Genomic DNA, 27,413 nt, shown 5'->3' with positions numbered 1-27,413 from the left:
TGTTATAACTCTGTAACAGATGGAAATAAGTACCGCTTATAATACATTGTTGAAAAGCTCTCAGCTAGGGCTTATTACTGCAGTTAAGAAAAAGTCCAAAATTCAAATTGTTTTGGATTTTGGGCACTTTTGGTCCCGCAGAATGCAGTCAAAAGGGGAGGTGCACAACTAGATGTTACAACAGTCCTAAATCCAAAATTTCAACATTATACGGCTAATCGTTTTTGAGTTATGCGAGTTACATATTTACATCACGCCGAAACTAGTCAAAATGTATTCAGGGATGGTCAAAATGGATATTTTCGTTGAAATCTGAAAACCAAAATTTTTCGCGATTACGATACTTTTTTTACTTCGTACAAGGAAGTAAAAATATTAAAACTAAATTGAGTTAACGAAAAGTTGGTCTTGCGCAAGATCTTTTATTTAATTATTTTTTTCTACAATGATTTTATTACTACACCACATTTGCTAACCAGCACATGTGATTGACTTTTGATATGGCGGGTTACTGAAGTATAGTTTTTAATGTGTTTATTTTTTATAAATTCTTTGTAACTTAAAATAAAATTAAAAAAAAAAAAAATAGAAAAAACAGAAAAAAAATCTTCAAAATTATTGCTGAATTTTTATTTTTATAACTTTATTATGTCGAGATAATAGTTTTTAAAAAAGACAGGCAGGCTTTTTCATTTTACTCACTATGTAAACTGTTTCTCGTTTAGTAGTTTACGTTTAACGTTATGCTACAAGTATCTAAAATAATGTAATATATTACAGAGGATGTTGAAGATGTATGATAGAACTGGTATATGAAAACAGTTTCACTACAACATTTTTTTTCTTCTACTTTCACAGCGGTAGAGCGGCCTGAATGAAGTTGTATTCAGTAAGTCAGTCAACGAAGTGGCTGCGTGTCAATCCTACACGTTTGGAATAGTACATTTCTACTCGTAGTAACATCTGATTCATTTTACTTGTACGAATATATTAAAAACCTGTACATCCGTTGTTATTGATTTGGAAACATCTGAACGTATATTCGGTAAGAAAAATATATTTTTTATAGATTTTTACTTTTATTTATTTATGAATAAATCATGTCATTTATCATAAATTAGTTTTCATAAACAATTTAATTTTTCTCGTAAATAAGTCACGTTATAGATCACGTCATTTTTGTTTGTTTGTATATATCTAAAGCTTACAAACTGTTAGACCGATTTAAATTATACTTTTATTACCGTATTTATTGAACTTTAATATAAATTTTAGATTTTAAATTTTTACGAAAGCTTGATCATTTTGCATAAGATTTAAGGTTTAAATTGAGAGTATGATGTCGAATTTGTACATTTTAAATTTTTTAGGTGGATTTCATAAGAAAACTACCTATGGGTAATGGGTACCATGGTCGACTTCCGGAAAATTGATAACATATCTTCGCGTTTCACATCCCCCAGACCCCAAAACCACTGTCACTTCAAATTTTATATGTACGTTTATATATATATATATTTTTTTTTTTATTTATTTATTGTGGACAAGATAACTGCCGTAATTTTGCGCTTGTTACTTTCAAATTGCTCCTTAAGAATAACTTGTCCCAAAATCTCGGTCCAGTTCGTTAACGGTCAAACTCGGAGCAGGGGGTTGAAATGAGGGGGCTTTTTCGAAAAAAAAACAAAATATCGAATTCGTTGAAAGTCCCTACTGTTTTCTGGATAAGAGCCTAAAACTTAAGTAAATAAAATTTTTTGATATCACCAACCATTGGCCTAGGGGATGGAAAAAATGGGGTTACGAGGACAAAAATTTCATACTTCCATTAATAGGCACAGTATCGAATCGGTTTAAAATTGTCGTTAGTCCTCTAAACATTACCTAAATCTTTTGTTTGAAACAACTTTTATATGGCCAACCCTTACGGCAAGGGATGATGAAAATGTTGCTGGAATTGTAAGAAGATACAATTACATACTTTTCGTATGCTAAACATGTGAACATTTTTTTTCATATGCAATTATTGTTTTGAGTAAATGTGAAGTTTTTCTTAACTTTAATTTGAAAATCGTTTTTATCATTAACTTAGCACCGGTGAAATCTAATTCCGCCTTCCGGCGTGCCGAAAGGGATTTTTTTTAATTATATATATTCTTGAATTTTGAACTAAGTCATTTACTATGAAAAAAGGTGAAAAAAAAGTTGTAATATTTTCCTGACATTGGTTATTTATTCTAATCGTATAATGAAAAATAATGATACATGAAAAAGTTACCTGAAGATTCTATTTGGAGTGGGGGGGGGGTATGTATGTGGTAAAGTTTTATAGTAAAATTATATCATATCTTTAACTAAATTAAAAAATGTTATAACGATTTTTAAAAAAATCTGTATTTTTTAATTTTTTCTGCTGCCCCAGCTTCGAAATCACCTTCCAGAATTTTTATTTTTTTTTTTATGTTTAGTATTTTAAATGGAAGAAACTAAAAAATATTCCCCTGTAAAATGCATACAGCCGATAAAAAGTTACCTAAGATTACTTTTTTGTGGGTGGGAGTGAATTATGATGAAATTTTATTGTAATATTACTACTGAAACTTTAAACAAAAAAAAAATTAATTCAAATAATCGTTATTTTTAAACTTCGATCAGCTTTCCCGTCTGCAATATTGCCACCAAAGTATCGTTTTGGGTCATTTGCACTACCACTATTCCTAGAAGATATAAAAAAATTCGTTTTAAAAATATTCAATAAATAAAAAGATAGCTTTTGGATTTTTGTGGAAGGGAAAGAATTTGGTTATACATTTTTTTTAAATTGTAAGATGAACATAAAGCATGTTTTTGTTTTTCTTTAAACATTTTTGCAGTTACTGCCGGGTCTGGGTGTGTGTACATGCGCGCGCAGACGTACACGTTGTACATACATACATACACGTTGTATGTATGTATATATGTGCGCGCGCGCTTGTGCGTGTTTGTGTAGACATATACAATTACTGCTACCGGCTTGCCAAGCTTGACGTAGATGCAGATGTAGTGCAATGCAAGTGTAAATGCATCGGTAAACATGTAGTCTGGTACAGACTCAGATCGACTACTCCTTGAAACGTGTGGTTAATCGAAACCCATCCACCAAAGAACACGCCCTCTAGCATTTAAATCCATATAAAAGCAATTGCCTTTACAAGAACTCGAAACTTAGAACTCTCGACATCGAAAATCAGCTGATTTTGCGATGATGAGTTTAATTACTAGACTAACCCCACGGATTCATGTACGTACGTACTAAGTTTAATATCAAGTGATTTAACGTATATTTGCAAAATTTTGAGAAAATTGACCCCGGAAAACGTACCCCCTTGGAGATATTGATTCCAAACTTTTACCAAGAAATTGTTCTATATGTATATATAAACCGATTTTGACAAAATTTGGCACATAGACTCGCGTATATATATATATAACCTCAACTTCATCCACAAGGGCTAGGGCCTTGGTCTATTGCTTAAAACCTTCCCTAAAATAACATAAATGTATTCTGCTAATTTGAAAGCATTCGGTTGGTTGGTTAAGCGTGATGCGAGAACAAACAGAATTTCAACTTTACATGAAAGACATCAGATTAACTGTTGTAGAAAATACAAATTTAATAAAATTTCTTTTTTACATTTTTTGTTACGTAGTCGAAGGTCTAATATGAAATCAAATTGTTTGTAGTTTATTAGAAGGCGTATTGTTTATTGAAAAAAAATTCTTTTTTTATGAATTTTGAGAAAAAAATGTAAAAAAATGTCAGTTGTACATTTGTAAGCTCAAAATCAAGAGCCTCTTGCTTTTTTTTTACATGCGTGTTTGAAAGTTAATAACTTTTGACTTGAACCGATTTTTATGAAATTTGGCTCAGACTCGTATACTTGGGGGAATTTGTTGGTAAATTTTGAGGTCACTCTCCAGAGGGGTATATTTGTGGTCAATTTTCTTAATATTTTTTAAACAACCCTAATTTGTATTAAGCTCAGTATATGCAAAAGTGCTTATTTCTCTCTCCAAGGGGTCGGGTAGCCCACCGGGCTGGTTTAGCGGTTAACTCGTCGTCGCAAATCAGCCGATTTCGAAGTCGAGAGTTCTAAGGTTAAAATCCTAGTAAAGGCAGTTATTTTTACACGGATTTGAATACTAGATCGTGTATTCCGGTTTTTGTTTGGTGGTTGGGTTTCAATTAACCACACATCTCAGAAATGGTCGACCTGAGTCTACACTTCATATCATCATACATATCATCCATATAGTCATACATATCATCCTCTGAAGTAATACCTTACGGTGGTTCCGGAGGTTAATAGAGAAAAAGAGGAGGGCGTCGGGTAGACAGTGTCTTTCAGTTCAATTTTCTCAAAATTTTATCACATAATTCCACTTTATATTAAGCTCATTAAGCTGCATTCAGGCTTATTTTACCATTTAAAAAAATATTTACTCCAAAATTTTTACTCTTCCCTAAAAATTAAAAAAAAGTTTTTATTTTATTTTTATTGTATATTTTTTAACCGAACTTTTTCTTTACGTCTTCTTAAGCACAGTAGATGTGCGAGTGGCCCCCCAAAAAATAAATATTGGCGGGAGGGAAGAGCCGCCCAATGTTTGAAAATATAGATCTTTGGAATTTTTTAAAACTTTTTTCAATGTATAATTATTTCTCTACTATATAAAAATAAATAACCAATATCGGGAAAGCGTATAACTTTATCATAGCTTTTTTTTGTAAAAGATAAACATTTAATTTTATTTTTTACCCACGATGGAACGAAGACGGTATATGCGTTTGGGGTAAGGGGTTTTGTGTGTGTGTGTGTGTGCGCGCGCGTTACCATTTTCCTCAGAAACTACTGGACCTATTTCAATGCGGTGTTTTGCATTACATAGGTATTCAAAACAGGTTCTGAAATAGGTATTTCAGAGCAGGTTCTTAGTCATGTTTTAGGGTTATAGGCCACCAGGTGGCGCTGCAGCAGATGTATTTCTCTAAAACGGCTGGACCGATTTTGATGCGGTTTTTTTTAAATACATAGATATCACCTCAGAGCAGGTTGTTAGATTAGTTTTACGGTTATAAGCCGCCAGGGGTCGCTGCAATAGATATGTTTCTTCAACGCGGCTTCGTGGGGTTTTTAACATTTAAAATTTTATCACTTGTAATTAAATTTTTAAAAAAAGTGTTCGGTAATTTATTACAGTCCTTAATAAATTTATAATTTCTTGTAAGATAAATTATACTAAACAGTTATGTTGACAGTTGTTTGATAGAAGTGATTGTTAATTTTTTTTAAACTTTAAATGACTATTCTTTTTAGCAAAGATTGCACATTCATAAATATAAACTTACGGGTAAGTAAGTTAATGCATTTAATTTTGTAAATAAATGATTACATGATTCATCCATATAGACATCAAACAGTAGATTTTTGTACTTCTAAAACACGTTTTAATTGAACTTCAAGAGATAATATTTATATACTTCAGAAGAATATACATTAGGTATAAAAAATATTTAATAATAACGATAAGCTAGCGGGTTTATAACGCGGTTCAAGGCAAAACAGTACGGTTTGATTTTGTTAAAAACGATAATTTGATCTCTACAATAAAATGTAAACTTTTCGTTTTCGGTAATAAAATGGCCCCCGGTGTTTCATCAGGTTGCTTGGTTATAGTATATTGCATTACATGTTTATATTAATTAGCCGTTAACTAACAATATGAAGTCAATGACCTTTAGTAACTATCGCGAATAACAGTAATAATAACGAACATTAGTAGAATATGAAAGAAGCTGATATTATCTACCGCAGGATTTTATAATTATTTAAGTTATTTCGTAACATTTATAGTTGTGATGATAATAATAGTAATTACTGTTATTAGAAACCAAATAAATCTACAATTTCATGTTTGATGATTAAATTTCATAAAACAAAAATAATTTTAAATGTGTGTTGTGTTCATTTTATCACGATGAATCTCTCTGTAAAGATTTTATCCGTTGTTATTATTTATACGCCAACAACTTATACAGGATACTTTCTCAACAGATATGACTTTCTTCTGGTGTTATTTATTGAGGTAAAAAAGATTAAATTATCCGCATATCGAATTCAAATATCCATGAATTCGGTATAACCAACTTTATTATTAAGACGATTTCAGATATCGGTTGTGATATTTAAGAGAAAAATTTTTAGACAACTATTTTTAGTCGCTTTTCTAAAAAAAAAAGAGTACGGTATTACTTTGAATCGCATGGTGGGATTGGGGTGTGAAAATATATTTTCTTTACGTTTTGAGGTATGAGGTGTAAGAAAATACCGTTGACTTAAATTTTTTTTTGTTTTTTTTTGTTCGGGGGCGAAAAACGCCTGAGCGTTATTATCGCCCGGAATTTTTATTAATAAAAGGGTAAAATAGCTCCAAAATAATAAAACTTATAATGTGTAAAATTAATATTAATCATATAATAAAAATTTATTAAAACAAGAGTCAAGAAGGTAAAATAAAACTCAAAACTAATTCCGCAGACGAAGTCTTTGAAATATAAAGTTAAAATAATCGAATAAAGAAACTATATAAAACTTACCTAATTCCGATGGGTTGTGCAAAAGGCTCCCTTCTCGGATAATAAAATTAAAGACATAGAACCAAAAAAATCAAAATTGAAAGTAAAGGTTAAAAATTATCAAAAACCCTTGTAGCATAAAAATATATATGCTAACATTAAATTTTTTGCACTAACCTGGTACTATGCAAAAACAGAAACATCCGGTCCAAAATTTCTTTATTATTATACAAGATATCACGGATGTTTCTAGGTACATTAAACTTACGACGCAACGCCGCATAACAGTTCACGAGAACGTGGTGCACAGTCATGCGGCAGTTGCATCGTGTGCATAATGGTGCGGTTCCTCCCGACATTAGGTACTCGTGTGTGATCCTCGTATGCCCTACCCGTAATCGGCAGAGGACCACTTCCTCACGACGAGTTTTCTTGCAAGAGGAGCCCCATGGCAGCACTGAATCCTTAATCCGTCGGAGTTTATTATCGACGGTAGTCGCCCAGTCACTTTGCCATCTTGCTCTCGGTGATTGTTTTACACGATTGATAAAATCAAAGGTAGTAACTCGGGTGGTGAAAGGAGGTTGAAGAGGTTGAATACACGCTTCTTTGGCAGCATAATCTGCTTGTTCGTTACCTAGAATCCCTACGTGGCTAGGGACCCAGCAACAATTTACTTCTCTGTTACGATTACCTAACTCAGCGATTGCATCGTAAATTTCAATGACGACCGGATGTTTGGAATAAAAGTTTTCTAACGCCTTGAGAGCACTATACGAGTCACTGCAAATAATAATGTTTCTATATTTAGGGTTAACGATATTTAGAGCCTTATGTATAACGAGTAGTTCAGGGGTGAACACACTCGTAATACCGGGTAGGCCAAATATATGTTATTTCATTGACAACAAAAGCACAACCAACGGTATCGTCTTGTTTCGATCCATCAGTGTATATCACCGCGTCTGGGTTCGTATACACTGAAACATTTGCCGGAAAAGAGTAGGTGATGTTGATTGTTTATCGTATGTTGTAAGGTCAAATGTAAAATTTACACGTCCACGTAGGATATGAGCACGCACATGATGGAAAGAACGAGGGAGTGTCAACATTTATATGCTGCAGCAGATGTCGGGTACGGACACCCACAGGCGCAGTACAGCCGTTCACTTAAACTGGGATTTCTTTATAACTGGGTTTCTCACGAAAAAAAAGCGGAGCAAATTTCAGGACATGTTCTACTGGTGAAAAAAGTTCATATAAACATTAGTTTGGAAACGCTTTTTTTTTCGAGTTATGGGTAAGAGAAAAGATTTCGTCCGGATTTCAGCTCTTCTTATAAAAAGAAGTCCTACTGTAATTTTTGGCACTCAAAAAATTTATTGGTTTCTCCAGTAGTTTTTATGATATTTGACGTGAAACACAAATTTCGTTATCGAAGAACTAGTTTTTTGTTTTTTTAGGTTTGTAATACAATAACTTTGTTAAATGATAATAAATGCGGAAGATTTAGTAACAAAACTTGTAGAGAATTAAATTATGAGAAATTTAATATAAATACAGCCAATAAAAAGTAAATAATTTTAAAAATCTGTTTTTATTGAAACAAAATAGACGAAAAATAGACAAATATTCTTTTTTTAAATGTTTAAACATTATTCATATGACATAAATTTTCAAATATTGTATTTCTCGGTCAAGCGACTTTTGGGACACCCGGTCTATATATATATATCATTACTATATACATATATATATATACACGCCAATGTATAGAAGTCTCTGTGACTCGAAAATCTCCAAAAAACACTCGATCAATTTTCTTGAATTTTTTAGATATTCTGTCGTAAAAATTTTAATTATTGACCCATCTTCTTTAACCAGCAACATTTGATAGGGCGGGTTACTGAAATATAATTTTTAATGTGTTTTATCATTTGTAAATTCTTTTTAGCTTAAAATAAATTAAAAAAAATAGAAAATTAAAAAAATTAAAAAACTTCAAAATTACTCTTGAATTTTAAATTTTTATAACTTCATTATTTCGAGAATAGTTAAAAAAATAAAAAAAAAAAAAACAGGGCAGGCTTTGTCTTTTATTTTACGCATTATAGTAAATCTAAATATAAACTGTCTGTCGCTTAGTAGTTTAAAAAAGGAAAATATGTTGAAAATGTTCGTTTTTGCACTTCATTTTAAGATTGACCATAAACTAACACAGGTGGGAACAAAAATACGTTTACTTCTAAGTATATCAGTTATCAGTTTATCAGTTTACTTCTAAACTATGCTAAAAGTAATACCTGTCAAATACCAAAACAAAAATAAATCGGATGCGGCTGTGTCGGGGCGCACAGCCGTTGGATTAACGTGAAACGTTACAGATCTTGGATGAAGTTCCTCCGAGCTACAGACCGATCAATGGGAGAGCCACCAACGCATTTTATGAACAAAACTGAAAGTCTTCGATGGAAAATTTTAGTTCCTTTATTTGGCCAACTCTACGGATGAATTGGTCGATCTGTATGTCAGCGAGTCACTTTTAGCGTATCGGATTGAAATAAAAACGAGATATTAACTGCGTACTAAATTTAATTTTAACATAAAACTGAGACTAAATGATACATGATATTTATTTCGACTAATATTCGACAAAAATTTTGTTCGAAATTGGTCTGTGATATGAGGAGTAAGAGGCATAAAGCATAATAAGCAGCGATAGAGGGGCTCGCGCGTCGGCGTCGTTCACTGAGTGCGCTGTGCCAGCTTTTTGACACTCCCGAAACAGTTTCGCTCGCACGACACCGGACATCGGGGTACCTGTGCGTGGTCCATAACGTCCTCTTTCCAACGATATGCGTAATTTATATTTCCGGTTGGTTTTTGCGCGGGCTGAGGCTGACATATTGAATTTTTATACTTTTTTACACGTTTACTTTAATTTTTTACATATAAATATTGTCCAAAATATTATTACTTAAATCGATCTGTCTCGGCAAATTCTAAACACAAACACCCGAATAATCGCGGTATCACGTCTAAGTCGTGATCTACTTTGAATGGAAATGAGCGAGAGCGCCAGTTTTGGTCGATCTCCGCTGTGTCCTCTCCCCGCCAACCCGCTCTACAGTAACGCAAACTCAAAGTCTTATCGGCGAGCTGATCATGTAAGTTATAAAATGACACCGTATGAGACTAATAGTTAGGGAGTTATTAAGGCAGGACGATATAGACCTTTTCGTCACGTTACAAATTTCTGTTCTGGTACCCGTATGTTTGGTGTGATTTTAAAAACGTTTCACGTCAAACTTTGACAGAAGTCCTTCAAAACAAACATAAAGTTATTTATTTATGAAAACCGAAAATACTTTCTTACCAATTCCAATGCGTTTAATTTTAGAATAGAATTTTTCTTACCAAAAATAATTTTTAACATTTAACAGGAAGGGCTTAACGCCTTGATGATTAAAAATTAAAATAAAACAGGTGAACAGGAAAAGCTATGTTATTTTGATAAATGGTTTTCCTTTATTTTTATTAATATGAATTTGTTATTTGTAGAATTGCCGAGTTTTCGAATCGGTTGTTATAATTTTGTAATTGTAATTAAAATGTTACATAAAAAATTTGCATTTAATTATATTAGTTGACTAGTTGAAAAGTCAACTAATACTATTTGACCGGTTTTAGTCAATTTAGTTGGTTTGACAACTTATTTTAGTATTACTTAGTTATTAAAACTAGTTGAATAGTTTTTAATATTTGTTGAAAGTAAAACGAGTTAATTAATTCTAAAATTTTATTAATAATTAACTATTTCCCTTTTATCAAAGAAGGAATTTTATTTTATTTTTAAATATATAAACAAGGTCATTTAAAAGAGACAGTCTTTTGTCAAACGATTTTTCTATTATTTTCTTTTATATACAATTTTTACTTTTCTGGTTGTAGTTTTTTTAATACTGCAGGAGCATAGCTATAAAGGTAAACTATAGAAAATTATAGCGATCGAGTAAAAGGTTTGTTTATCCGGATTTTGAAAATATTGAGGTTTTAAGACTTGCTAAGTAAAAAAAAAAAATTCGGCAGATGTATATACATAATAATGGACATCTGTTGGCTTGTATTTTGATCAATATATCCGCCACAATAACTGCCACAATCTAAATTCTTTGAAAATTGTTAAAAAAATTTCACGTATGGAGCACTAAATTTTGGAAAAAATTAAAAAAAGGGGAGAGGTAGTTTTCACCATCTTTAATTTTTAATTTTTTTTTAATAGTAGTCGTGGAAAATTGAATATTTAGACGCTGCAACTATTTATTCACTTAACAAGAGATAAATATTACAAATTAAAAGCCACGACTGCAAAAAAATACATTACTATTTAATGTAGGATAATTAAAGAAAATTCGGTTGACAATTTTGTATGTAATATAATTTTGTTTTCAATTTTTAAAAATCTATTGAAAGATTTATGTAGCTTTTGGAACTCCCGGTAACGTAAGTAATCCAACGCGGGGTCATACATATAAATCGGTTCAGCCGTTGAGCTGCTACGGTGGAACCAACATAAATACACCCTAAATACATTACACTCCTTTTTGAGCAGACAATAAATTATACTAGCAAATATTCCTTTGAATTTTTGAAATCGAACGATTGTTTACAGAGATATTTTAAGTGCACCCCATTGCTCCTACCAAAACAGTACACTAGGGGCACCCCGTTTGTTACCGGTTGATGGAGATTCTTGGTCTAGCCTCGCACGAGTTGTTCGTATCACCTCACCTCTCTAGCCTCACGTACAGTCACCAGGGGAAGCCCATTATTATTAAACAGAAATTTATTTAACGTTAATTCAATTCTATTATTTTTATTATATTATTCATTTGATTCATTCGAATCATTCAGTTCAAATCCAGCTCGCACAGTCATAGAGGCTCACACATCACACAGTTCGCAGAACATTATTTCAATTAATTATATTTCATATTCATATATATACACGCGCGCGCGTATATATATATATATATATATATATATATAAATGTTAAGTTCGTTTGTGTACGACTTCAAAAACTCAAAATGTTCTGCACCGATTGAGCTCAAATTTTAGCACGATATATAACCCGCATCAAAGATTGTTTTCATCTATTTTTAATAAATTTATCTATCTATTTTTAATTTGGAAATGTAAACAAAGAAAAACCAATCATTTCAATGCAAGATGGCCGCTGTCCATAACGACCAATCACAAAGAGCCCGTATGGCCGTTGCCAATGTAAACAAAATCACAACTGATTAAGTAACAAATTTCTTTGAATTATATTTAACAGCTAAAACACCTGTATTTTATTAAAAAAAAAAAAAAACACCAAAACAAAAAGAAAAGCCACCAAGAAGGATGACTTACAGTAAATAAATTAAAACACCCAACTTTCTTATAGCCCAGATAGACTTAAGACTATGCAAACAAAAAAAGTCGAAATAACCAAATACACAGAAAATAATATCCCTACATAATGACCAAAATATCCTTTGTTAGGTTATTTTTTTACATATATATGACCAAACAATCGTTTATTGGTCATTTAGCGTTCTTTGCTATGTAAAAGCAAAGAACAAAATTCACAAATAGTAATACTGAAACCACACAACTAAGTATTCGTTTTTTTTTCTGACCTCCGAAACCACAGTTATGCATTGCTTCAGATGACGATATGAATGATTTATAGCGTATGAAAATGCCATGCCTGACCGGGATTCCAATTCGGAACCACTGGATTAAAGTCCGAGACGTTACCACTCGCGCCACGGAGGCCGGCAAACATATTCGTTAGGAGCCGAATAAAAACACGACTTACCAATATGGCGTTGTGTGTCGAACCAATTTTATACGGACTATAATTACTTTTAATACGCGAAACCCTTTGCAATGATTGAACATTAACTTAAACCTCTTCAAAAATTATTCCTTTTGAACTAAGCCGCATTTTGATATCATTGTTTTTCTATAACAGGGCTGGAATTCTTTTCGTTTAATGATAAGAAGCGTTGTCGAAGACAATAACCGAATTCTCTTCCAAAGGACATAATACACCGCTAAACTATTTCTAAATAATTCAAATTTGTGTAATTTTTTTACGAATCACGTTTTTATCAAAATCTCACCTTTTTCTCAATTGACCTGCGGGGTTTTGATTTCTTTGGAGACCGTAATTAATTAGTAGATTCATACTCGAGAATCACGTTGTACACTGAAGCAGCACAACTTCTACTTACGTTAGCAGTTAATTAACATCTGAAATCAATTTGATTATTCTGTAATTTGTAAGCATTACTCTGCTTTTGTAAGCATTTAAAATGATGTGTTTTTTCGCACAACTTAGGGCTTTTTTCGCACCCCACAAATCTTTATATATAAAAATGTTAAGTTCGTTTGTGTACGCTTCAAAAACTCAAAATGTCCTGCACGGATTGAGCTCAAATTTTAGCACGATATATAACCCGCATCAAAGATGGTTTTTATCTATATTTCGCATCAGTCACATACCCGCGACCGCGAGAAAACAGTTTTTTTAACAGTCAGCTGTGTACCAGTGACCGCGCCATCTGCCGGAAGCGAGGGGAACACTCGCCATACTAGCTAACGACAACCGCAGTCACATGTGAAACAATACCTGTTCCCAATTACATTGTTTATTAACAAAAAAAAAAAAAAAAAACCGTATCTACTTGCATCTGATTCAGATTATTATACAATCTGAATTAAATATTCACTTTAATCGAGGTACTATTGTGTGATCGTGTCGTGATTGAGCTGCGCCTTTCACCAAGCTCTGAATTTATTAGAAAACGACCAACAGTGGGATATATGTATTAATGACGCGTGCAACGCTGCACATCCAAACCAAATTCGCGCATTATTCGCAATTATATTGACCGCTTGCTTCCGTTCATCTCCCACAGAGTTATGGGAAAGATATCGATCGCATATGGCCGAAGATATTTTGCATAGAGTACGCCTAGAAAACACCAATATGACCGTGGAATTTACAGAAGGCATTTACAACGAAGCATTGATAAATATTGAAGATAAGTGCCTAGCTGTTGCAAATAAAGTTCTTAGTCAATTGGGAATGCCAGCACCCACCCGAGCTGCGATTTCTTCATTTGATGTGGATTTACGCCGTGAACAGAGTTACAACATTGGTGATCTTCAGTCATATGTCCAATCAAACATTCCCAAATTAACGCGTGAACAGAAAGGCATTTATGATCGCATAATGCAAATGATAAATGACGGAGTTGCGGGGAGCTTCTTCTTGGATGCGCCAGGAGGAACTGGGAAAACATTCCTCATTAGATTGAATCTAGCAACGGTTCGATCAAAAAATGACAATTATCCTGTTGCGGAATATTAATCAGCCAAAACTCTGCAACGGCACGCGACTTGCAGTTAAGAAATTGATGAATAACGTAGTGGAAGCAACGATTTTAACGGGGCCTTTCAAAGGTGAAGATGTCCTCATTCCTCGAATACCCATAATCCCGACCGATACATCATTTTAATTTAAAAGATTGCAATTCCCAATTCGATTGGCATTTGCAATCACAATCAATAAAGCTCAAGGTCAATCTTTAGAATTGTGTGGTTTAGATTTAGATGCGGATTGCTTCTCACATGGGCAACTGTATGTTGCGTGTTCCCGAGTCGGCAAACCAGATAGCCTTTATATCTACGCAGACAGTGGAAAAACAAAAAAATATTGTATATCCACAAGTATTGCAAAATTAAACTTCTATGAAACGTATGCTTTGTTTTGTTTCTCATTTGTCATCCATGCAACCACAATGTGCCACAGCGATGCGTGGTGGGTAGAGCTAGTATATATATATATATATATATATATACACACACACACAAAGAAGGAGCAGATTTTAAATATTTATTTCTAATGAACGGCAATAGATAAAGGAGACACATAACAGAAGAGACATCACTGAATAGAGGAAAGTTCAAAGTTTTAAGTGTTAGTTACATTCAATGCCTACAGAGGCGTTGTAGTTTGTTTACAAGAAAATGGCGAACTGGAAAAGTCGTTTTGTATGCTGCAGTATGCAAAGAGTGAATCCATTGTTTCGGTGCTGCGTGCATTTCATTGAAGTTCAACAAAAAGCCGCCTCGTCATTAACAAATTTAAAACTGGTACAAGAACTTCGTAGAAGATATGCAAAGGGAAAAAATTGGTTGTTCTAGCACGTCAGATAAAAATGTTGAGCGTATCCGAACTGCTTTTGAACGTAGCCATAGGAGATCCACAAGCAGAGAACTTTCTTTCTTTTTCCTGTTTAGCCTCCTGTAATAACCTTTCAGATAATATTCAGAGGATGAATGTGGATGATATGTATGTATGTAAATGAAGTGTAGTCTTGTACCTTCTCAGTTCGACCATTCCTGAGATGTGTGGTTAATTGAAACCCAACCACCAAAGAACGCCGGTATCCACGATCTAGTATTCAAATCCGTGTAAAAATAACTGACTTTACTAGGACTCGAACGCTGGAACTCTCGACTCCAAATCAGCTAATTGGGGAAGACGCGTTCACCACTAGACCATCCCGGTGGGTTACAAGCAGAGAACTTGGAATTTCCCTAACAACGGTATGGTGTGTGCTTAAAAAACGTCTGCATTTGAAACCGTATAAGTTGCATTTACTTCAGGCAATGCATCTTGGTGGGTATGAAAAAAGATTAGGATATTGCAAGGTTGAGATGGCAAGATGACACGTTTTCTGAAAGGATAATTTTTTTCTGGTGAATCAACATTTCATATCTCTGGTAATGTGAATCGCCACAATGTCTAAATTTGGGGGACTGAAAATCCCGGCGTAGTCATCGAACATGAAAGAGACTCTCCAAAGCTGAATGTGTTTTGAGCCATTACTGTGAACAAAGTTTACGGGCATCATTAGCCGTTTGAATTAGCAAGAAGTTAAATACTTTCTTGGTATAAAATACTTTATACAATTATTAGTCTAAAGAAAATCAATTAATTGCCAAGATAAGGAGACAATCAAATGAAATTTTCGATAAACTGCTGGTGCGCCATCGTCAAATATCAAATTTTGGCCGTGGATTTCTTCCAGGAAATCTTACAGGAGTTTGATACCGACAATTGCTGGAAAGACTTCCCAGCAATTTATTTATTGATGACTTCTCTTTAGATTTGCGATTGCAAATGTATTTTCAAGAGGATAGAACTCCAGTATACAACTATGGCGAGGTAAAGGTATTTTTAAAAGCTCATTTCTGAAACAGGGGGATCTACTAACCAAGGAAGGATTGCTTGGCCAGTGAGAAGTACAGACTTCCCCGTTAGATTATTTTTTGTGAGGATACGTGACTGTCCGGTTGTACACATCTCAGTATGTTTCAATGGAAGAAATAAAATCTAAAGTTTACATAATATCCATCACAACACGTTTCCGAAAGCTGTTAATGACGTTTTCAGGAGAGTAATTGTCTTCATTTTTATTAACGGTGGCCATTTTGAAAATTTTCTATAATTTACACTGCAATTCCGTTGTAATTCTGTCTTAATCTTACCCTTACTTTATTTTCCGCTTAACTTAATTTTTGAACTTTAAACATATTATTTGCCAACCAGGTATCAATACATTAGGTTTATATTTAAAATAATACATATAGCAACCGTATTTGATTTTGCAATCGTCAGCTCGTAGCTCCGTAACGTTTAGTAAAAATTCCTTAGAATAAAAATGCCTTAAAATAATATATTCTACTCAAAAATGCAATAAAAACATGGGGTTTCCATTTAAAATAATGAAGTTGTCCGCCATATTGGAAAAAGGGTGAAGATTTCAAAAAGGGTACCAGTAATACTGTATTTTTAATGCAAGGGAAAATCTAGGGAAGGTTCCCCATTTAAAGTTTCTTATAAAACTTAAGTTTAACTTAAAAACTCTTAGTTTCTAAGATCTCAGTGGTGGTCAACTTAAATTTATCAATATATATAAATACTAGGATTCCAGCGCGGCTTCGCTCGTGCTATCTGATTATTTGCGTTTCTCTGCGCAGTCAGGAGCCAGGATGCTCTGTCCTCTGGACCCCTGTGTTCATTAAACGCACGCTCGTGAGAATAATAATGATAAATAAATTAAAGCCTGTTCAATTTATAAAAACGATCAGTGTACTGTAATTTCTTCTGAGCAACAAATAAAGAACCCGAAACATTGAGTGATCTGAAGATTGCGGGTTTCAAAATAGTCGGAAAATAATCTCCATCTTAAAAATATTTGCTATAGCTGGTTACCCGTTCTTCAAAGGATAAAAGTGAATTTTCCCCGTTTCGTAGCGTTACCCAACAAAAACCACTGGGAGATGATGACCTTAATTCGTTACTAATTTTGTAAATTTATTTTGTTTTATAGTCAAGTAACCGGAGGCAGGTGCATCCAGTCGCGTCTTACGTACAGTAAAAATGGCCGATGGCTGGTTTGGTTGAGACGCCGTACCCCTTAAAAAATCGAATTAAAAAAAAAACCGAAAATGGTTTTTAGATACTTATCTGATTTGCAAGCCCAAATCTACTGAATGTTTCGCGGTTAGTATAATCGGAAATGGGGGAAAATTTGCAATCATTGTTCGAAATTTTTTTTAATTTTCCTCACCACTTTCAAGATCAAATTTTAAAAAAATCTATAAATTAGTTTTTAGATATTTACATGAAGATTACATTTATCATAAATCAAGTTGATATCTTCATTTGTTACCGAGAAATTAAAAAAAAAAAACTGAAAAAAACAGTTGTAGGACTTTCCCGTCACGTGGCTAAAGCCGCTATTCGGAAAGGTCTTGCAACTGTGGATTATTTCTGAAACACGGCTTACACACCCAATTTAATTAAAAATATTTATAATTTTATATAAATATGTTTTTCGTTTAATTCAATGATTCTAACTAAAGCGCGCGCGCATACCGTATTTATTACGCGTGGGTGTGGCGGTACTAGCGGCGACGGTCGGTACTAACTAAACTAATGTAATTTCACAACTTACATAAAACAAATTTCGCGTGTACGGTCGGCAGACTGGTGTAGTCTCAAGGCTTAACGCGTCAGGTACCAAGTCAACCGGGCGATCGAGTTCGAGACTTAGCCAGACGAGTTACTTTTTGACACTTAAATATTATTTATTTAATTCTACCGTTCACGTGTGACGTCACAACATAGCGGACGACTGCAACAGCTGTACGTCAGTGCTACACTAGCGCTCCTTGTGGTGACAAGAAGTACTATTAACGCAAGATGCTCACTTAGCCACTAGTTTAAAGCATTTTTTGGGGTGGGGGAGCGATTTTGAAAGCTTATCTTTTTACAGATATTTTTATTTTTTAATTGTTAACAAACGTGCCTAATAAAAATGTTATCTTAATTGGGCGAAATCTCGAGATACTGAGGGTGACCTTGCTATACAGCCTCCCCCCTTAGACCTTTTAAGTTGAAGATTTAATGGCATCAATGCCCTGTATTTAGAAGTAATAATCTGACCAAGTTTGGTCAAAATCGGTCGATTAGTTCAGGAAATGTAAGGTGATTTAGAGGGCGACACCGAACGTACACAATTACGTATGAACATCCGGAAAATTTCCATCTGGTTTTTTGGGTCCCTTAGGTGTCAAAACGTCAAGATCCGGTGAAAACCGTATATAACCAAATTGGACCGATTACAACACTTTCCCTTCTAGAGCTATAGTTCTGCTATAACGCTAGATGGGTAAGCGATAGCCGGTTTTCAAAAAAATCCTTTCTTAGTATGAACTGACACCGGAAGAAGAACATGTATACAAATTTTCATCAATTTATCAGTAGTTTTTGCTGGGCGTTGATTATGTATCACTCAATACATGTTCTATATATCTGTAGATATGGGGCTTGATCACATTATTCTTTTTTCAAAATTCGTTAAGGGGAGGATGTCGCCAAAAAAATTTCGATTTTCTTCACTGGCACTTTAGAAAAAGCCTTGGCAGACTTTTTACATACAGTGCATAAATAAATTATCCAACAATTTGTTTTTCTTCAAAAAATCAACTCCACCTTTTAAAACTGAAATGTATGTTTTTGTTCATTTGCTCTATCCCTTTGGTTTAAATATTTTTCAAAGATATTTTGAAAGTTTATACTTCATATGTAGAGCTGTCAAGAGTAGATATAATATGTTCCTTCTAGCGCAGTAGCCAATCAGAGAGCAGCATTCAGATCACGTGACTTAAGCCGTGCACACTCTGTTTTAGAGAAAAAGTTACATATATGCAGCATTTACAGGCAAAATTCACATATTTCACACTCTTTTGCAAACACCATTTTCTCATTAATGATTCTAATAATTATTTAATTATCTAATTAACTAATAATTAGTAGAGACGTCAATGGAGAATACACGATTACGTTACCATCTCGTACATGAACATTTTATACCGCTCGCAATCAAATACAATATCGAAGCGATTTAGCAAAACAGCATTTACAGGCGAAATTCACATATTTCGCACTCTTTTGCAATCACAATTTTCTCATTAATGATTTGACTGGTTACATGTTTCGATAAAATAGCCCATTTAAAGCAGTAAGCATCATTATTGTTAACATTAATCACGGCCTTTTTTGTTTTATTTTATCGGGTAAATCTATATATGAAGAGCCACGTAACGGTTTAAATTGATTGACAGCGATTTTGACAGTTACAATGTGTCAAAATAAGTTTTTGACTTCAAATTCGTGTTCTCCGACCCCCAAAACCCTTATATACGTTATTTTGTAAGTTTTGTGATGAAACATGCTAGCGCTATATCGTCACGACTTGAAAATAACCTAAAACCCACGTTAAATCCCCTTTAAAATTCAAGTGGAGTGGGGGATGGCTTTTTTCGAACGGAAAGGGTTCATCAACGCGTCAAAAATTTTGTTTTTGAGAGTACTTTTAAATCAGGGGGTGCACGTTTTTCGACAAAAATTTTGCCCTATTTGGACCACTCTAATATTTAAATTAAAAAAAAAAGTTAAAAAAAGGAGATGAAGTCTGATTCGAACCGATGAGCCTTCTCCGTATAAGATCTAAATATTTCATTAATTAAAATTTCATTTAGCTATAACTTGGAACCAATGAAAATAAGTACCACTTATGATATATCGTTGCACTCATTGATATATCAATGAGGGCTTATTACTGCAGTTAAGATAAAGTCCAAAATCCAAATTGTTTTGGATTTTGGGCTTTTTTGTTGGACACTTTTGGTTCAGTCGATTGCAATCAAAAGGGGAGCTGCACAACTAGATGTTACAATAATCTTAAATCCAAAATTTCAACATCCTACGGCTAATCGTTTTTGAGTTGAGCGAGATATTTATACATACGTACGTACAGATGTCACGCCGAAACTAGTAAAAATGGATTCAGGGATGGTCAAAATGAATATTTTCGTTGAAATCTGAAAACCGACATTTTTCGCCATCACAATACTTCATTTACTTCGTACAAGGAAGTAAAAACATACATAAGATACGAATTGTGAATCTCCTCCTTTTTTTCAAATCGGTTAAAAATGGGCTGTCAGTTCGTTCTCAATACCTAACCACTGACAACAGAATTGCTTTCGTGTAATTCAGTAACGCAAATGCCTTATTATGTTTTAATAAATTACATTTTAATGCAATTAATAAATTTTGTTTTATAAAGGTTGTATTACTTTATCGATTAATTTCTAAATAATATAAATTCAAAATTTGTTTAATATTCTAAATTTTCTGAATATTTGTTCAACGTTTACATAATATATACTCAAATAATAATATTTATTAATCCATTCCGAGTTGTGGGCATTTTTTTTAATACAAATTTCTTCATGTACTAGTGTTTTTATTTTAAATAATTAATATGGGCTTTAATCACATTTATATTTTATATTAAAATTAATAGTATAATTTGTGTTGCTGCTCTGATCATGGTTTCCCTTCATCCAACCAAGTAAATTCTTTGACAGTTATTTTTACTTTCCTAACATCATAGCTCTCTAGATGTATGCTGCTAAATGGAAAGTAATCAGTCAAAAAACTGGATATGATTTTTTTTGCATTTTATAACCCAGGTACCCCAAAAAACAAAAACAAGTTGGGATAATGTTCATACATACGTGTGTAATAAATTTTTACTGGATAAATCGATCTTGATGATTTTATACTGAGATTCGTGTATGTTGGGCATTTTGTTAGTAACATTTTGGGGTCAATATATTCACCGGGTGGAGTAAATAGTTTTCGGGGTCAATTTTCTCACTTTTGGAAACATAATCCCGCTTTATAAAATTCAGTACATCCGTGCATACTTATTTTACCATTTTTTTTTAAATTCTCCCTTTCCCAAAAATTGGAAAATTACTTTTTGTTCATTGAATATTTATTTTTTAACCGATTTTTTTTTAATTTTAGGCGTAGTAGTAGTGTAAGTGACAAAAAAAAATACTTTGGGAGCAATATTGGGGGTGGGGAGTCGATCAAAGTTTAAGACATCGATTATTTAATTTTAAAAATATTTCGTTTCTTTATTTTCATGTATCATTATTTTTCCAGTATATAGGAATAAATAACCGCTGCCAGGGCAGTTTAACAAATAACTTTATTGTCTGCTTTTTTTCCGTGGAATACCATATCTACCAATTCTTTTATGATTTGTATAACGTATTATTATGAATTGATCAGAATAAAATATTTGTTTTATTTAAACCATTATTATTTATGTACACCTGTATTTTGTAAGAATTTAAAGATCTATGTTGAAATTCTAATTTAGAAATCCTTCGTTTATTTTCTAAATATGTAAAAGCCTAATGAATTAACAACTTCTTACTAAATGCAGAAACATTAAAAATATTAATATCTATTTCGTAGTCGATCGATAATAATTTTTAACTATTAATAGCTAATCGTTTAACCACTTATAAATTTTTATGTAACATTAAATTGACAAATTTTAAATATTACATAATAAAATCAAAACCAGCGGACCTCGGTGGCTGAGTAAATAGCGATTCGGCATTTCGCGCGAAGGTCCCGGGTTCGAATCCCGGTCAGGCATATTTTCATACGCTACAAATTTTCACCCGACTAATAACCGTAATTGTTGATGCCCGCTCTTTTAAAAAAAAAAAATTACTAATTCAACAATAACAACAACAACAAGATTATACCCAATAACAGTAACTGATCTAATAATAAATTTGGAAGTGAAAAAATAAAAAAAGGTACCTGACCGAGTTTCTAACCTAGTAGCTTGGGGTAAAAGGCAGATATGCTGTCACTAAATCACTGAGATAATTGGCATCATAATTAATAAATGATTGGTGTCTTATGTAAGACAGCAGAAAAATATTTGGTAAATGCCCATGAGTTTGAAAATTAATAATTCGCTTTAAAATTACGGCGATAATTGAAATAAAGTAAAAATCGCTTAGTGAACGTAAATGGTATACCGAAAAGTACTTTTCAGAAATGTTTTTAAAATTGAACGAAACGCTGGCATAAGTGTTGTAGCATCTCTGTGATATTATTTTTAGTAGGTCGATATAAAAATATAATATTGTATTTTTTATATCGCATCGCGTACGTATACTTAAGTGAAATCGAATAAACGCTAAAAATCGATTATGTATTTTTATTAATAAGAGACGACTTATTGTTAAATATTTAAATTGAAAAAAAAAAGATTTCGCCCGGATTTCACCTCTCCTAAGAAAAGGAAATTCTACTGTAATTTTTACGACCCAACTTGGGGAGTAAAATTGGTGGTTTCGTATGTAATTTGAGGTGGGAAATAGGATAAAAAATCCTAGAACTTTAACTCCATTTGTTTTTAAGATATCTGACGTGAAACATAATTCGATGTTGAAAAACAAGTTTTTTTTAGGTTTGTCAGTAGGTTTGTTAAACGACTAATAAATGCGGAATACTTAGTAATAAAACTAGTAGAAAATTTAATTCTGGGAAAATTAATGTAAATACAGCTTATAAAAATAAATAAAACCGTTTAAAAATCTGTTTTTTATTGAAGCAAAACAGATGAAAAATAGATAGAAAATTGTATTATTCTTTTTTATACCTATTAAAAATTCTTTTTATTATAGCAAAACAAAAAAATAAAATACATGAAATGATAAATGTTAACAGAATAACAAACTTCAGTTACACTAATTAATTCCCTCCTTCACAACGTAGTTAGCGATCTGCTCGACGTAAAATATATCCGGTGGCTTTTTCCGTATCATCTCAGGATAGTTTCGTATAGAGTCATTAGCATTTCGTAATTTAATGAGTAACTCTTCTTTATTATTAACTTTTTGTCGTTTTCATATGGCCAAAAAATGAAGTAATCCAGTGGCGTTAAGTCAGGTCGTAATTAACAAAATTTAATTTCAGGGAGTATGAGTTCTTTCTTTTTAATTCATGAAAGTCTGTAATAGCTGTAAACGATTTGTACGCACATGTTAGCGTTTCATGAAATTATTCAACAGAGTCATCATCGGCATTGACAGTTTGCGCCCGATCCTTACAATTTTTTTTAGAACCCGCGAAGGATTCCCTGATACGTTCAGCATTTTCTTCTGACACCCTCGGTGGGATCTTTCCTTTACACAGACGTGATCTTTTCAAACCGATAATACCATCGACGCATGTTACTGTCACTCGGAAAATCACAATTAAACTATCGGAACGGAACACACGTTTAACTGTAATCGTAGATTCACATTTAGCAAACTGCAAAGCAGAATAAGCTTTCTGTTTTATATTTCCTTTTGAAATGTCCGAACAAAAACCCTTTTAACATTCATCTTAAAAAAAATATTTTTTAATACAGAATGTCCCATATAAAACGCAACCCATCAATCACTCGTCCATGAAATTTCAAAAGTCAAGCTTACTCCCCTACCCGTTACTGAAATGGACTCGTCCAATATCTGAACATCGCGGCGACGCTTTAGAACACTACCGATAGTAACAACAATGCAATCATAACGTTCAGTGTATTGCTAGAGACAAGATGGTGTTTTCTCTAGATGAACGTGTTTTCATTGTTGAGTCGTACTTCAGTACGAAATCAGCGGTCGCATGCAAGATTTGTTTCGCCGTAAGTACCCAGATAAACCAGCTCCTAACAAAACATCAGTATTAAGGTTAGTTGCAAAATTTTGAGAGACCGGTTCTGTTAATAACAAGGAACACAAAAGATCTGCGTCAGCGTTGAATACATATACAGTCGCTGAAATCAAAGACCGATTACTCGCCTCGCCAAATAAATCGATCAGACGTTTGTCTGCTGAAATTAATTTGTCTTAATCGACTGTTCATCGGGCGACCAAACGATTACAATTACGACCTTATCGCATTCAAACGGTTCATCGACTTCTTGAGCCCGACAAAGAAAAACGGCTACAATATTGTTAACGGTTCCGTCGATTTCTGCGTGAGGGAATTATTATGGATTCGTTATTTTTCACAGATGAAGCACGGTTTCATTTGGATGGCTACGTAAACAGCCAAAACAGTAGAATTTGGAGCGCTGAAAATCCCCCACGTTTATCACAAAAAACAATTACACCCGCAGAAGTCGGGCGTGTGGTGCGCGATATCGCGGAAGAAAATAATCGGTCCTATTTTTTTCGAGTACACCATTAATGCAGAACGATATCAGGATATTTTATTTCAGTTCATCGCACTCTTGCCAGAGGAAGACAGACACTGCTGGCTACAACATGACGGTGCGACATCGCACTACGCAGGGTCAACTTCTGATTTCGTCGAGGGATTTTTTGATAATCGTGTTATCGGTCGAGGCTTGTGGCCACCAAGATCTCCAGATTTGACTGCGTTGGATTTTTTTCTACGGGGCTTCCTCAAAGAAAAAGCCTACAGCAACAAACCACGAACATTTGAACGATTGAAAGTCAATATTTAACAAGCTGTATTAAATATCCAGCCACAAATTTTGAAAAAAGTTGCAAGAAACGCTGTAAAAAGAATTGAAGCTTGTATTCAAGAAGATGGCGGCCTCTTCCAACATTTACTCTAAATGTAAGGTAATGGATGGTAATAATAAAAATTACATTTACATTTACACATGCCTTTTTATTATTTCAATACCTACTAATATGAGGTTGGGTTGCGTTTTATATGGGACACCCTTACTTAAAATTTGATGGAAAATGATTTTGTATTACATCGATCCTGTACGTTTGAATTATTTATAGGTATTTTTACATCAAAATTTCACAAAAAAATCCTTTTTTTTTTACGTCATCTGATGTTCTGCCTGGCAGCAGGTCCCTTACACCACACTTCCTCCATCTATTTTTGTCCCAAGCCTTTTCCTTCGACTCCTTGTAGTCTCCAATCTTCACCTCATGTAATACCTTTATCCTCCTTTCCAGCTTCCTTTTTCCTTCTACTGACCCTTCCGATGCAATTATCAAGATTCCACTTCATCTAACCATAAGTTCTAACCGGTTTCCATTTCTTTTGTGTACTTCCCGCATTAATGTTCTTTCTTTTTTAATCCTTTTCATTACTTTCTCATTCCTCGTTTTATCCGTACGCCTTATTTTTTCCATCCTTCATCATATCCACATCTCAAAAACTTGAATCCAGCCCCTCTCATTCTTCCTTACCGTTCATGATTCATTCTCATTCAACAAAACCCTCCATACATTCCGTTTGTTTAACCTCTTTAAGTCCAGAGTTTTCTACATAGTAATTCCTTCTTACTGAATGGTTCTTTTGCTTTATTGCTATCCTTCCTTTTATTTTCATTGCGCTCTTCCAATCCTCTGTTACCGTATTCTTCAAATATCTATAATCTTTAACTTTTTCTTTTCTTCTTGAACTTATCCTTGCCATTAAACCGGCTGTTTTTGTTTGACTCCATTTCTCTAGTTTTCTTATATTTCTTCCAGGATTTTTAATAATCTGTGAAGCTTCGTATATAATATTTATTTATTGTTAATTGATTAAATATACAATTTTATTCAACTTATTTATCCTTGACGCAGATAGCAAAAGAAACCTTGAGCGCTACCCGCGAGTTCACATTGTTATAACAGGATGAATAATAAAATAACTAATTAAAAATACGATATTTAATTAAATAAAAATACATGATTTTTATAACATGAAACTTAAAAATTTTAATTGAAAAATTAAGTTAAAAAAAACAAAAAACATAGAACTAGAATGTAAAATTATTTAAATTTATATTGAAATAAAATAAAATAAAATAAATTCATAATCAAAAAAAAAGAAAAAAAAAAATAATTTCATCGGAGAAAAAAAAAACATTATAAGATAACGTATGATAAAGCAACAAGAAATATTCAAAAGATAAGCCAACTGAATACTATTATGAATTTATACTGCCTTAGCATTCACTTAAACATTCACGGTTTTATGTATGTAGATTATGTTTAATGTATTAGCGTGGATTATTTTTGTCTTTCAATTTGGTAATGCAAAATATATATTATGTTTCACCCATTCGTCTATTTCTTTGATTAGATTAATATTTATTATTTGGACGTTAAAACGATCGGGGTTTTTGTTAGAATAAATATTAAAAAGGAGAATAAATATTTTACTAAAATGGGTATCATATGTTCCTACCCATATCTCGATTCCATATTGAAAAAATGAATCGGCGTATGGAAAATATATAATTATTATTATTATTTCGAGATCTTTAATTTTATTTATTTTGTAAACAGTATGAATAAGATATTTTAGTATTGATGTTAAATACTGTACGTGGACATTCCATTTCATATGGTCGTCCAATATTAATCCGAGATATGCAGTTTTAGTTGAAATTCACGATGGGGGTGTGCCGGTTTCAGTGGGCGAAAGTGACATATATTTCGTCTTATTTAGGTTGAGCGTAAGAATATGGCTTTCAAACCAACGTTTTACCATAAATAATCAACGGTTAGCGCTGTTATATACTTCATCCCACGTCTCGTCCGAAAAAACCAAAGCTGTGTCATCGGCAAAAGATACTACGGTACCGTTAGAAAGGTTCAGTTTTAAAAGATCTTGACATATATTCGATAAAGTATTGACAAGAAAACAGTACCCTCTGGTAGTTGGAAGGATTTTCTGTGATCAGTTAGAACTTAAGTTCTACTCTTCAAACTGTTCTTTTACTGAACCTTGTATACCGCAGTTACTTTATGTATTAAAATTTTGTGTGGAATCGTGTCAAATGCGTTAACTAAATCGAGGAATATTGCTGTAGTCTTATTGTTTTTATTAAAATTATTATTTATTCTAGTTAAATGTAAAACCTCATCTTTTGTTGATTTTCCAGCTTGAAAACCGTACTGATTTTTATGAATAAAATTATTTTTTTCAAGAAACTTTATTATTCGGTTTTCAATATTTTTCAATTATTTTGAAAAAGTTACTTACCAGAATTTTAGATCTGTAATTTGCCGGGTGGTTTTTATCTCCCGATTTATGTATTGCGATTATTTTGGGTATTTTAAATTTATTAGGGAAATATTCTTCAATAAAACATTTATTTGTTATGTGTTCAAATGGTTTTGCTTTGTAGTTACTTATTTCTTTTAAGCAAGATGCATTAAAGTTATCGATTCCAGGTGACGAGTTATTTAAAAAATTTTTTATTTGTTTTAATATTTCAGTAATATTTGTTGAGATAAGAAACGGGCTAT

The 27,413-nt window shown here is 33.0% G+C and overlaps 1 protein-coding gene across 1 annotated transcript in view; it reads left to right on the top strand.

The window, feature by feature from the left end:
- The first annotated feature begins 921 nt into the window (after nucleotides 1-921).
- The window catches only part of LOC142333065 (alpha-tocopherol transfer protein-like), a 67,414-nt gene continuing 40,922 nt past the window's right edge, over nucleotides 922-27,413 (top strand). Inside the window, exon 1 of the mRNA XM_075379887.1 lies at nucleotides 922-1,045. The gene's annotated coding sequence lies outside the window, so the exon portion shown is untranslated. The remainder of the gene's footprint in view (nucleotides 1,046-27,413) is intronic.

The sequence above is a fragment of the Lycorma delicatula genome, chromosome 12 (assembly GCF_047948215.1).
Source record: "Lycorma delicatula isolate Av1 chromosome 12, ASM4794821v1, whole genome shotgun sequence".
Lineage (NCBI taxonomy): Eukaryota > Metazoa > Arthropoda > Insecta > Hemiptera > Fulgoridae > Lycorma > Lycorma delicatula.
This window is presented reverse-complemented; position numbering and strand designations above follow the sequence as displayed.